Consider the following 14805-nt stretch of genomic DNA (forward strand, 5'->3'; position numbering starts at 1 on the left):
CTTAGCACAATGCCTGCTTAATGTTTTAGAAAAGCAAAAAAGATGCTATATTTTATGTCTTCAGCTACTTTTATCCTATAATCTCTCCTCTCCAGCATCTTCAAGACCTATCACATCTGTTTACCCCTAGCTTCTTTAATGTCAGATTCAGTAGCATCTAGCTCATACCCTGTAGGCCCCTCTGCCCTAGACTGTAAGAATGACTGTGTTGTCATTCTATCCAGTGTTGGCAGAGAAGCAATGTGCATATGTTCAGGAGTTAGGCTATCTGAAAGTCACCTCCATTCCTTAGCAGCTACAAGGTGGCCTTGTGCATGACAATTCATCCTTCTAAGCCTTAATTGCTTCATCATCATAGGTGGCTTGTGAAACCTAAATCAGAGCACAAGTAAAGTATCTGACATATAGGAAGTACTCAATAAGTTTTAACTAGTGCATTGTTCAGATAGAAGCAATTAAAACTAACATGGAGGACACTGTAGGTGGCAGAAGTCTCAAGCTATGTCTTGGTGTTAGTATGAAACATGGAAAATGATTTGGATTTTTCAGATCTATTTCATAATAACTGCCATTATCGATGTAAGCCTCTCCTAATCATAATTAAAACAACTTCTTCTAAACTTTCTTTGTTTTAGGAAATGAAAAAGAAAAAACAGGCTTATTGACATTTCAACTTTACATGTATGAGGATATTATCTAGTAAATAGTGGCTGTCCTCTTGAACACAGTTTGAGAAGACTGTGGGGCCTCCAAATAACTAACATAAAGTTGAATATGCTCATCTAGAGGGCAGGAAGGAGATCTGGGTAGAGCTATGGATTTTAGAGCCATCAGCTTATAGAGATAATAACCAGAGCCCTGGGAGTAGATGAGTTCCTCCCAGGAAAGTGTGCAGTGTGTGAGAAACAGAACACTGTAGATTTCTGTCTTCTGATCCTGTTCTGGTTTTAAGGTTTAATTCACTATTTGGGGGAGAAAAAATAAGCAGAGGAACAGTTTATGTGTCTAGTAAAGATTCAGAAAAGACAGACTGTGCCATGTATTTTCTGTTCTACAGGGACACTCTCCACCTTTTGCCCTGCCGTCTGCTCTGAGAAGCTGATCAGTAGCAATTACAACCACAGAGCTCCGACGCCCTCTGGTTTCTGTTTGAGGTTACTTAATGGAAAACACTAATCTGAGGTTAGAGAATTAGGGGAGAGTAAAGTCAGAGTATACAGTCCCCTGCTGCCATCGTAGGGGGTTCCCTAGGGCTGGTCATTTTCATAAGTGAAAGTCACAGTTCCTTTCTGCCATGATCTGAATATTTATGTTCTAAAATTCATATGTTGAGATCCTAACCCCCAAAGTGATAGTAATAGGAGGTAGAGCCTGGGAAAGGTTACAAAGTCACAGGGATGGAGCTCTCATGAATGAGATTAGTGCCATAGAATGGAGACCTGAATGAGACCCCTCACCCTTTCCTCCAGGTGAAGTGAGAGGGCACCAGACATGTAAGACCCAGAACCAGGCCCTCAACAGACACTGAATCTGTTGCCAACTTATATTAGACTTCCCACCCTCTAAAACTGTGAGAAATAAATTTTTGATGTTTATAAGTCATCCAGTCTGTGATATTTTGATATAGTAGCCCAAATGGGCTAAGGTACTTTCTAAATGGCCAACTCCAGGACTAAACATAAAATCTCAGGAACTATTATCCCTGGATACTATCAGCGTGATATTCCTATACCTTTATAAATAGTTCTCAGATGATCCTATTTTTAACATGTTGCTACCATAACACAACATTCTGAATTAGATAATTATCCAACCAGTGTTAAACACTCAGGACAGTATTGTTTTCTCATTGTTTTGACTCACTTGTGAAAAATATACTTATTAATGTTTTACTTTATTCAATTGTGTTTTAGTCACCAAGCATTTTAAAGATGATATCAGCAGTACTAACGGCTGTAGGTCTTACTTGTCACAAGACAATGTACAAATCTTCCCTTTTGTACAAATTACAGACCAAACAATCATTCCCAGTAATTATTCCCAAGTCCCATCATCAGGAAATTAAATACAAAACATTTTCTGTGCAATTTCCAGTATATCCGGGTCAGGAAATGTTAGACATCATCATTTCAATATCATTGAACATCTGCTTGCACATGGAAAAAATTAAGGAGTGGAAGTGACTCTTCAGGTGAAAGCAAATGAAATCAACATGGATGGGCACACAGGGCAGCATTGTCCAGTAGAAAAATAGTACAAGTCACAAAAGGAATTTTTAAAATGCCTAGTAAGCACATTACTAAAAATTAAAAAGAATCATGTGAAATTAATATAAATTATATATGCAATAAATATTAACATTATTAATGTGATATTTTACATTCTTGTTTTCATGCTACATCTTCAAAATCTGATGTGTGTTTTACTCTGACAGTGCAATTGCTGCTGACCATTCATGGTCCATTCATGCTGAGCACATTATAAGTGCTCAGTAACGACACATGGCTAGTGACTATGATATTGGACAGCACAGAGTCCACGGCTGCAGATAGTTGGACAAATATAGAATGAAGTAAATAAATGTGATCAATAATTACACAGTACATATGATAGGTCAGACACACCACTGGGTGTTTGAAGATCAGTCCAAATCCACACATGTAAAAGATACGAATCTCAGACTATAGACTTAGTGCAAATAACAATTGCTTTTATGATTTATAGTTCCATTTAATTTATTTTACAAATTCTCTCTCTGTCCATGGAAGAAATTTCCTCTTTGTGGAATTGCATCAAGAGGGTGAGGCTTGGAGGAATGAGGCATCTGGTCCCCTGTGGTCATCTGCTGAGATAAAACTTTGTCCTTCCTGGGGGCCTCAGTCAGAAATCCTCTGTCCACACAGCTTGCTCATGTTTGTCTCTTATCCCAGGTTCACATTGAGGTCAATTCTGTCTTCCTATTAAGTACCTAGAAAGCAGTCTATTCTCCCAGGCTGAAGTGAAAGAAATTCACCTGTTGTGTTCTACCTGTGGCAATCACGGGAACCTGTGAGGCTGCCTGGGTCTTTCGTCTAGGTACACTAGGCACACCCTGCTGGGTTCAAGGGTATCTAGATCCTTATTAGTTCTAGGACATTTCCCTGGGAGGACACGGCATACTGTCCCTCTGTTCTGAGTGATGACATATTGTTCCTGCTTTTCCAAGGAGTATCTGGTCTTGACGTTAGCTTCTGAAAGTCCAAAGTGAAGAATTTGACCCTTATTGTCAGCACCTTTGATGTCAGCACCTCTCTCAGACATCAAGTGTGAAACACTCCACTACAGTCTGCTGGTGGAAGTATCATGAAACAGAACTCCAGTCTTCAGCTAAGCAGCAATCTGAAGCTGCGGATTATTTCCCTAGCATTCTCCCTCCTAACACAATGCAGCAAATCCTTGCTGTTACTCAGAAATGTCAACAAAACGCCTCAGATAGTTTATGTGTAGCAAGCACATGAAGGATTTTATTATTAAGAATCCAGACTGTGGATTCATCAAAGGAAATATTGAAAGAATTGTGAAAGATACAAGGTGTAAGAAAATGTATAAGAATGTAAATATAGGAAATGATGTTAGGCTTGGCTGGTTCAAAAATAATTATATTTAAAATCAACACAGCAGCAAGTAACAATAATTATTAAAAAACTCTCAACTTTCCAATAGTAAGCCTTTTGTTAAAATAGACTTAAGAAGTGGTATAAAAATCTTATTATCCAGGGAAAACACACAGAAGGCACGGAATCATTTCAGCTACTTCTTAAAAACCGATTGTGTATTCAAAGTGCACATGTACAAACCCAGTAAATGATTGCTGAATTAAATAAGTAATAGTTTCAATGAAAAGAGAAAGTAAAAACTTTGCTCACTTCACTATGGAATTATGTCTCAAAGTTAGTTGAGCAGAAGGCAGTTTCTGCCTTTCTATGGAGGAGATTGAAATGATAATGTCTTGGAAGCATTTTGTGTTCACTTTCTATTACAATGTAACAAATTACCACACTTCATGGCTTACTATAATGTAAATTTATTATCTTCCAGTTCTGTAAATCCAGCCTGGGTCTCATACCGCTGACATCAAGGTATTAATGGAACTGTATTCCGTGCTAGAGCTCTAAGTTATGGCACTGAGGTCCCCAGGTTCTCTTTACCTGTATATGAGAGCCTTTGTCACTTCCAGAGGCGACCATTTCTCACAAACATGTAGAGCAGTGATAGTCACCCGATATGCTGTGGCACACTAGTGTGCCATGAGAGGACCTTAGGTGTGCTGGCAAAGAAACAGATGGGCAGTCCACTAAAATCTTACTTGATTTGTTTAAGCAGAAGAGTTCACAAGTAATGTAAGCAGGAGCCTAAGGTGAATCCCAAAGTCAAGAAAGTAACAGCTCCCTCAGTGGATTTCTACATCAGTGGTTCTCAACCTTCCTAATGTCGCAGCCCTTTAATATAGTTCCTGTGGGTTGCGACCCACAGGTTGAGAACCACTGTTCTTGATTTTTAGTCAGTTTACAAGTTCAGAATCCTTTGAATGATGGGGACTTTGAGTCATAAGAAGGGACCCTTCTACACTGACGAAAATTTAAACTGTTAATCTTTCTCCAAGTCTTCCCCAAAGAGACCTGTGTACTCTCACCAGGGTGACTGCAAAGGGAAAAAGAAAATAATCATACCTTTCGAGTATTACTGGTCATTGGCTCTGAATTGATACTGGCTCCTGGGGACCAAAATGGTACTGTGGTCCACCCTGTGGAGTCGGGACTTAGGAAAGTCAGGTGAACAGGGGCATTTTAGCTCAGATCTGCCCCACTATGGTGCTATGGAGTCCTCGAACCCAGGCTGTGATTATCTCCCCATTTCTGGGATGCATAATTAAAATAGAAACTGGCAGAATTTCTACATTCATCCCCTGGCCTGTGAAGTGAGGGTTATTATAGTAGAACAGGCCAAGTGGAAGGTTAGGAAAATAGTAAACCAAAAGCATTACCACACTCCTGGAAGTATATAAGAGATGAGGGCCACCAATAAGAGCCTACAGGACGCGGTGGTGGTGGTTCCCATCACATTTCTATTCCATTTACCTATTTGACCAGTGTAGAAAACAGATAAATCTTGTAGAATGGCCGTGGATTTTCATAAATGCAACCAGGTGGTGATTCCAATTGCAGCAATGGTACAAGATGTGATTTCATTGCTTGGGCAAATGAACACATCCCTTGGTGCCTGGTATGCAATAATTGATCTGGCAAATGCTTTTTTGCTCAATACCTGTTAGTAAAGATGACCTGAAACAGATCGCTTTCAGTTGCCAAAGGCAGAAATACACTTTTATTGCCCTACCTCAGAAGTATATCAGCTAGCGGTCTACCATAATTTAGTCTACCAAGACCTAGGTAGGTATTTTCTTCCACAACGAATTATTCTAGTCATTTACATTGATGATATTATGCTAATTGGACATAGGTGCAAGAAATAGCATCTACTCTAGACTTATTGATAAGACAATTTGCATGTCAGAATATAGGTAGTAAATCTGATAAAAATTCAGTGGACTTGATCTCAATAAAATTTCTAGGGTCTAGTGGTGTGGGGCATGTTGAGACATCCCTTCTAAGGTGAAAGATAGATTGCTGCTTCTGGCCTCTCTGACTACCAAAAAAGAGACACAAGACTTAGTGGGCCTCTTTGATTTTAGAGGCAACATATATAATATTTGAGTGTGTTATTTCAGCCCATTTACAGAAGGCCCCACCAAGCTGCTAATTTTGAGTGGCGTTCAGAGCAACAGGGTCTGTCCAGGCCACTATACCACTTGCATGAGATAATCCAGCAGAGCTAGTGGTATTTGAAGTGCCTGGTAAATAAAGATGCTATTTAGAACCTATGACATAAGGCAACCATCGTACTCAGCTCATTGATAAACAGATATTTAAAACTTTCCACCAATTCTCTCAAATTCTTCAATTTTTTTTGTCTTTACACTTCACTTGATTCAATGGTTAACTTGATGTGTCAATTGGCTGGAGCATTGTGCCTAGATATTTGGTTAAATATTATTCTGAATGTTTCTGTGTAGTTTTGGATAGGGTTTACTTTTAAATCAGTAGACTTTGAGGAAAGCAGATTGCATTCCAGGCCTAACCAAAACAAAAGAATTACCTGCCTTTAAGCAAGCTGGAGTTTTAAAGGTGACAACCTTCAGGTTTGAAATGTAGCATCTGTTCTCCCTGGGTTTTTACCCTGTAAATTCAGGACAGATTCCATAATCACAGGAGCCAATTCCTTAACATCTCTCTCTCTCTCCCTCTTTCTCTGTATAAACTCACATCCCTCATTGGTTGTGTTTTTCTGGAAAACAATGCACCTGCTTTATCCATGCCCTGGAGGAAATTCCAGTTGTCTGATAGGGCCGCCTTGAATAGCGATATCAAAGCTCTGTAAAAAGGCTAATTGGTGATACCAACAGCTGACTTTCAATTTAAGAATCTAAAATACTTGTTCACTGCTGAGAGGCCTTGATTGACTTTGGCCTTGGTTTTTATATTGGTTTGGAGAAAGATCATTTCTGGGAATAAATTGAATAATTCCAAAGAACAGAGTTATTGTGAATTACTGAGTTTGTTCCATCAATGACATCTATTTATTTTATAATTAAGGTCATATAAAGTTAGGATAATACCTTCTTGATTAGCTAACTTCACTGGGAAGATAATCTAATACTTGTTGATTCTTGTTTTCTTTTCCTGCTCCACATGACTTATTTTAACTGTTCTTATTGTTGAGATATGAGTAATGGAATGAAAAAAATATAAGATTAATGTATTTATCAGCTGTTAGAATTTTTTTCAAATTTTAAAAGAACCCAAAATTTTAAATGGGCAGATAAAACATGTGTCAACATTTATTTCTCTGGTATGTTAGACAGTAAAGATCTAAAACTTTGGGGTCAAATTTTAAGTTTCGGCCACTAGATGGCAGTGTGACACTGTCCCTTTTCCAGTATTCACCCCCTAGCCAAGGTTTCCTATCCTCAGCGGGCAAATTGCAGGGAGGAAAAATATAAACGCTATTTACCAGAGACATGGAACAAGATAGAGATTTTTTTATTATTATTACAGAGTTGGACTCATTTTATAATTCAATTTCTACTAAAAGTGTTTTCTTTATTGTTACATATTTGTACCGTTAAAAGCAGAAAATAGGATCAGCATTGAAACGTGTACAAAAACATGGTCAAGGTAAATGCAATCGGCATTGACTGGGAATGTTTATCTTGACAAAAAAAACAAGCAGAGAAGAATAACTACAATACAGCTGCTGAGCTTCTTGAAATATTGTTTGCGACCACATAGAGAGACCCTTTGCACTTTAACACTTGTTTCTAAGAACACTAATAGTGCTTGTGATTCCAGGAGAGAAAGCCTTGCGGCTAGAGCCTTTTACCTCAAAGTAAAGACCCATTATTTAAATTTCTTCACAGATTAAATTAAACATAATCTCTTTGGATTATATTTAATGGTTGATTTTTCTAACCCGACTAAAACATGCAGTGATGGTCTTTCAGGGATGGTCTGATTACACAGTAGAGTTATGGTTAGGAATAATGTGACCCACGAATAATATGGTGCTACTGTCTTTTGAAAAAATATTGTAATAGGCAAAATTCTGAACTTAAAATTATCGGGATCATTTTTAAACAGAGAAGATCTTGGTAACAACAAAAATAAAGCAATCCAAAGAATGGTATAGGTATTCCTCCCTAAAAACTTAGGCTAGGAAGTATTAAAAACCACTAATGTTGACCAACGTATTTGTAGGGTTTGTGTTTAGGTAACAGGAGAAGAAAATATTAATGCTTAATAGAATGCTTCTTCAAAGGGAAAGAGGCAAGGTAGTGGGTTAAATGTAAAAGCATCTGGCATTGTGTTTTTGGAGATCGACTAAGGAAGATGGCCATTAACAGCCCCATCACCACAGCCTCCAATGACTTCATCCTTTACCGGCACCCTTTCAAGAGGGCAGTGCATAGTCAGGCTATGTAGGCAGCCAAACTTTCAGGGTATCCCCCAACCTAGACCTTCATCCTGTTCTTAGTTATTGAATAAGCATCACTGAGGCTTCTTTCTTTTCAGAGTGATGAACTCCCACTCTTGGGGGGGGGATAACAAAGAACAAAATAAATGCACACACATCTGATAGTGCTTGTTAGTGCCAAGTCTCTCTCCAGGTAGTAATTAGAAAAGCGTTTTACAGAACATTTCACAGTGGCACTCCAGGAGTCTTCAAGAGTTAATTTCTCTCTTTATACAATTACTACCAAAGAACTACTTCTGGGAGGAATCTATTTTATTCTGTTCACCAAGGACAAAAGCAGGAGGCTGACGAGTGGGGAGACATGCATTGCTAATATCTTTCAAAACAGAAAAGAAGAGGATTAAAGAGACCTTAATAAATAATAAAAACAAAAGACCTTTTAAAAAATAGTGATCTGTGGCAGATGGCACACATAGGAATCAATATTCTCAGCCCTTTAGGGACTAGTTTTAATTCTTTTACGTCTCCTGGAGCATCTGATGCAGAGCTTTGCACTTAATGGGCACCTAGTTAATATTTATTAAATAAGATTAAATGTAGAGAAAGTACACTCCCACGTAAAGCAGAAGCACCCAAGCTGAAAAAGTTAGTAATGTTATATGATCGTATCAGGTGTGGGCAGTGAATACTTCGGCCTTCATTGTTTACTTTCCAGGACATTTGTATTCCATTTTAATCCAGTAGTTTAAACTTGAGTTTGAAATTAAACAAGGTGATTCAGAAAAAATAAAAATAACATTACACCTAATGTATAATTGTATTCCTTCAGTTAATGACAATTTTTGGGTAATTAAGATAAATAACAGGTTGTCTGTGCCTTGAGGAACTGCCCTGTCCCAGCCCCATTCTGTCACTCTGTTACTTCCCCTCACTAAGCTCAAAACTATCTCATAACGAAGAATTATCGTGCCCAATATGTTAACGGCGTTGTTATTAAGAAACCGTGGTTGAGCATTAACTGGTTTAGAAGCAAGTGATTTCTCCCTTGCTATAATATTTTAAGGCACCTTTTGGTCCTATGACTTTATGTGTCTCTCTGAGGTCAAGAATTCTTGATGAAAAAAGATACAACTTTCTCATTCGTGGCCAAGAACCCAGATCTTTTTTAACCAATGATATTTGGAATCCTGTGGACAGAATGTCTGGATGACTGGTTAAATATGTGGCTCTTTGGACATTTTTAGAATTATATAATAGAGCCTATGATTAAAAGTAGGACAGTGATATGATAGCTACAGGGCTGGGGGAGGCTGGACAGGGTCACATGTGTGTGTGCAGGAGCATAAGAGATGCTTAAAAGAACAGGATGTCTTCTTTTTATTGATCCAAATCCCTTAATAATAATTATAAGAACCAGCTGTTTCCCCCCTCCCCCAAACAATCCAAAGAATAGTCATTAACCGGAGATACAGAGTTTAAAAATGACATAAATCACTTGGGTATTTGCATTTTGAAGGTCATTTTGGATGAGGCAGGTGGTTTCCTCCTGGACTTCAATTATCAAAATTTTCCAGGAAAAAAAAATTTGATTCACTTGGGTAATTGCTATTCTGATGAACTCCAACCCCGAGCTTCTTCCTCTACTCCCACACTTCCTTGAACAAGTTCACTCTATCATCTTTGCTACCAAAATATACACACGGTATATTTTTCTTCTCAGTGTATGGCAGTAATCCCATCTAATATATCAAGCAGAATGCAAAGTACTATGCAACTGTTATAAATTTTTCTGGCACAATTCCCGGAGTCATTGCTTAATGTCATCCTTTCTCCAAACTGTACTTACTAACTTTTTGCTAAACACAAAAAGTGTTTGAGCCGTCACCCTTATTCATCATCCTTTAAATTATAACTCCTCTAATCAAATAATTAAAGATGCTCATTAAAAGGACATTTAGTTGGTTTCACATAGTTGCTGCTAAAATTGAAGTTGTCTAAAGACATTAAAGGGATCGTGTCCCAGTGGTACCTGTGAAGTTTGCCAGATAACATGGAAATATCCAATTAAATTTAAATATCGGGTAAACCACATATTTTTTTTTTTAAAAAAAGTATGACCCATGAATTATGTGGCACATATTTATACTACAAAATTGTGGTTTATCTGAAATTCAAGTTTAACTGGATGTCCTGTATTTTTATTTGCTGAATCTGAAAACACAAGCACCTCTCTGCCAAGGGTTATATCTTTGCAAACTCCTTTAATTCAAAATTTCTTTTGAATGATATTAGCAAGAATATTTCTTTTTTTTTTCTTTGTGTGTGTGTGTGTGTGTGATTCATGGATTCCTTTCCTCTAAAAAGAGATACTCATAAAAATAATTAAAATCCCTGGTAACATTAACCTCATTGGAAATAATGTGGTCATGAACTCTGGCTTAACATTCTGGACCCACAGGATCCTGAAAACAGGCTCTGTGACATTAACCATTTGCAAACTGCATAATTGCTGTTTCCTTTAGGGTCTAATGCGATGAAACCTCAGTTCCCCTCTCCCCACTTAAACACACAATCCCTGAGGAAACTCAACAATTCCTTCTTTGGTTGATGAACAGTGGACATGGCATGTGAAGAAAAGAGCTCCTTAGCCACGTCACATGTGGTCATTGGAGCAGATTTGGCTCAGCTGATCTCATTACCTGAGTTTTCTCTTGACTAATTCTGAATGACACAGAGAAATCAATCATGAAGACAGCCAAAATAATCATCCAGTCAGATGATTCAGTTATATAAACTTCACCGTAGCCTCCTCCTCTTGACCTATGTTCTTTTTCAAAGAAATTTCTACAGATATGAGAAGGGAAAAAGTTAGAGGTAGTGTTTTCCTCAAGATCCACCAAATTGCAAGCCAATATTGTTAACTGATTTCATGAACTGCAACTTACTACCCTGTTTCCCTGAAAATAACACATCCTCCGAAAATAAGACCTACTTACAGGAAAGATAAGACGTCCCCTGAAAATAAGACCTAGTGCATCTTTGGGAGCACATCTTAAAATAAGACACTGTCTTATTTTCAGGGAAACAGGGTAGCTTTAGGAATCCTTTTGCTTTAGCCTTTCTTTCCTTTATTCCAAAGAGTGAGAGTACACACCATAAAATCTTAATCACATAAAAACTTCTAATCTCAATTGAACACCAAATACTGAGCATTTGGTACGTAATACTTAGTGCCCTAACCTCACAACTCCACATACTTAAGACGATTTCTTTTCTAACAATGTATTAATGATTCACATTAGTGAAAAAAAATACATAATTAGTAATAAAATTGGATGAAGGGCATACTTACATGTAAATAAAAATTGTGTACCCTCTAACATTCTGAAATTAAAAATAAAGCTAATGGGTTGGCATATTGCAGGGTACTAGGACAGAAGTTTCTTCTCTACTCAGTGAAAATCAGTTTTGCTTTCCCTAATACAGATGTACATATCTTCTTTCTTTAAAATTTCAAAGATAAAAATCCCCATACACTCTATTTTCATTACACAGAGACTGAAAGCCTGCAGTAATAGAGATGGTTTCTGGATATGAGATTGTAAATCCTAAAATGAAAGGGAAGAAAAAAAGATAACAAAGTTATACAGTGGGTAGAGGGAAGGGGATTGGTGGGATTACACCAGCGGTGCATCTTACAAGGGTATATGTGAAACTTGGTAAATGGTCTGTGAAGCTAGTGAATGATGCCCCATGATTATATCAATGTACGCAGCTATGATCAAATAAAAAAAAGAAAAAAGAAAAAAAAAGTCATACAGTGGATAAGAAGTACATTCGCAGCATAGTAAGAAAGTTTAAAAGAAGAGCCTGCAGGAAGATTTAAATAAACTTAGCTAAGAACTCAGAGAAGTCTTCTAAGAATATTATATGATAAAATTGTTGAAGGACAAGTGCAAGTTTGACACCTGCACCAAGAGAACAAGGATATTACAATCACAACATCCCTGCATGGAGCGGGGTGGGGCATTGAAACATGAAGGTGGGAGACATGATGTCCATGGAAGCCCCAGAAACTTCAGGAGGCTTGAACACTAGGTGTGCAGAAAAGAGTAATAGCAATGAGGCCGGGGAAGGGAGAAAGGCATTGATGCATTCTTTTAAAATACTGATGTGTCATCTAAGAAAGTCTGGATGCAGGGGCTCAGCTGTCAAGGGGAAAGCTTGGGGCATTGGAGGTCAAGGAGGAGTGTTATGCAAGTGGAGGAAGCATGAGAAGGGTCTGCAGAGAGGGGCCAGGAACACAGGGCACATGGCAGGAATCCGTGACTTTGACAGTGAGAAGAAGTTTGGACACAAATCATTCATTCACCTGACATGTATTTATTTGGCGCTGCTCTGAGCCAGTTCAAGACTTGCTAGGGGTTGAATGTGTTCCTTCCAAAATTCATGTGTTGTATGGTAATATTAAGATATGGGGCCTTCAGCAGGATTTGGCTGTGAAGGTTCCTCCCTCATGAATGGGATTAAGGCCCTCATACAAAAGAGGGTCTTACTTCCATATGAGCACACAGCATCCCTCCCCCTCACAGGACACAGCAATAGGGCCCGGAGAGCAGAACTTAGCAGACACCAAACCTGCCGGCCTCTTAATCTCAGACTTCTCAACCTCCGGAGCTGTGCAACAAAGACTCTGCTCTTTATAAACCACCCAGTTGGTGGTGTTTCGCTGTAGCAGCACAAACAGACTAAGACAGATCTCGTTGTTCAAAACAGAAGATCACCGAGATGCTGTGTCTCCTCTTATTTGGCTCCTATTTCTGCTTGAACAAGTTACCACAAACGTATTCGCTTAACACAATTCAAATGTGTTCCCTTACAGGTCTGGAGCCAATAGTCTGAAACGCATCTCTGGGTTTCTCTTCACAGGCTGCCTTCATATCTGGAGGCTCGCAGGAAAAATCCATTTTCTTGCCTTTTTCAGCTTCCAGGGATGTCTCTCTTTCCTTAGCCTGTGGCTGCCTTGTTTTCTTCAAAACTAGCAATGGCCAGTCAGCCCTTTCTCCTATCACATTACTTTAAATAAAGAATCCTGCTCCCTCTTCTACTTGTAAGGACACTTGAATCACACTGAGCCCACCTGGATAATCCTGGATAATCTTCCCATGGGGCGGCTGATTAGCAAACTTAATTCTATCTGCCCCATTAATCCACCTTACCAGGTACACCACACACACGCTCACAGGTTCCAGGGGTTAATGACATAGATATATTTGAGCAGGAGGCATCATTTTGCCTATTACACTCACCTTAGATTTATAGTCTAGGACCCAAAAATATTGGTAGGCAAACCACTCACAGAAATCATATGAAACTCATGAGAAAGGCTTGAAGAGTGGAAAATACGTGTTCTGTCAACTGGCCTGTCCACAGAACAGGCTTCAAGGCCTGAACTACTCAAGGTAAAGTGAGGTTAAATCTGAGCACGAATATGTTACAGCTTTATTGGAATAGAGAAAGAGACTTTTTGCTTCCCTTAAGCTTTATTTGGTTAGAAACTAAATATCCAGGCAAAACTACAGGAGAGAATTTGTCATTAAATAGAATAAGACTAAAATACCCAGAAATTTTGATCTTTTCCAGGTGGGATAAACGGTTAACTGTCAGTGGACAATGTTTTCCTGTTGCTAGGCTGACTAACTGTGGCAGCCAAGTTGTTTATCTTTAAGAAAATATACCAATATCTTTTTACTTGACAACTACAATATAATCTGTCTGGGAGTTGTTCATCATTTAAGAAAGGGTGAAAAAAGTCTTTTTCCAGAAAGTGTTTGAATCTGTGAGTTGAAATGATGATAACATCATGAGAGGCATCATAATTTATCTGTAGCATGTAAATCACCCACGGCCCCCTCTGAGGGTGCTTGCTAAAATGATGGATAGGTCTGAGAGCGGTGAGAGCAGCCCTGAGGAATTCACTAGCCAGCTTCTGACAGCAGGGCTGCCTCCCAGTCTCTCTCAGTTGGGAAGAAGCAATGACTTAACAGGTTTAAAAATGCAGGTTTTTAACCACTTGTTAGAACATTCAGTTTAAGGCTTTATCCATGAAGACAGGATCTTGTAAGAATTGAACCATTCCCTATGAAACCAATCTAGATAGAAGCTGGTATGAGCAGTCTTGACTTGCCAGACATGTTTCTCTTTTATTTTCTTGTGATGTATTCTGCTGTATTTCAACTTTCTCTCTTTCAAGGATAACAAGTCTTACGGCCAAACAATTCCTGCATTTTCCACAACAAGAGGCCTCTAGTACATCTACCTCCGGAATAAAACAGAAGTGAAAAAGTTAGGAAAAGGGAAATATCATTTTGTGTGCTTTATTTTAGAAAATCGAACATGTATGGTAAAATATCAAGAGGCAACAGTCTACTGAAGTTTTCACTGCATTACACTGTGTAGATGTGGAAGATAAAATTCATTTTAGCTTTAGCAGCTGTTAAGGGCTGAATGTTTGCACACACCCCCAAATTCATACAAAGGAGCCTATTCGTCAATGTAATGATATTTAAGGGTGAGAACTTTGGCAGGTAAATAAGTTGAGACAAGGTCATGAGAGATAGACCCTTAAGATGGGATAAGTGCTCTCCTGAGATAGAGAAGACAGAGGGATATCTCTTTCCCTCCCCCCGCCCACCATGTTGAAGCATCAGAAATGGCATGTGAGCACATAGTGAG

The sequence above is a fragment of the Nycticebus coucang genome, chromosome 23 (genome assembly GCF_027406575.1).
Source record: "Nycticebus coucang isolate mNycCou1 chromosome 23, mNycCou1.pri, whole genome shotgun sequence".
Classification (NCBI taxonomy): domain Eukaryota; kingdom Metazoa; phylum Chordata; class Mammalia; order Primates; family Lorisidae; genus Nycticebus; species Nycticebus coucang.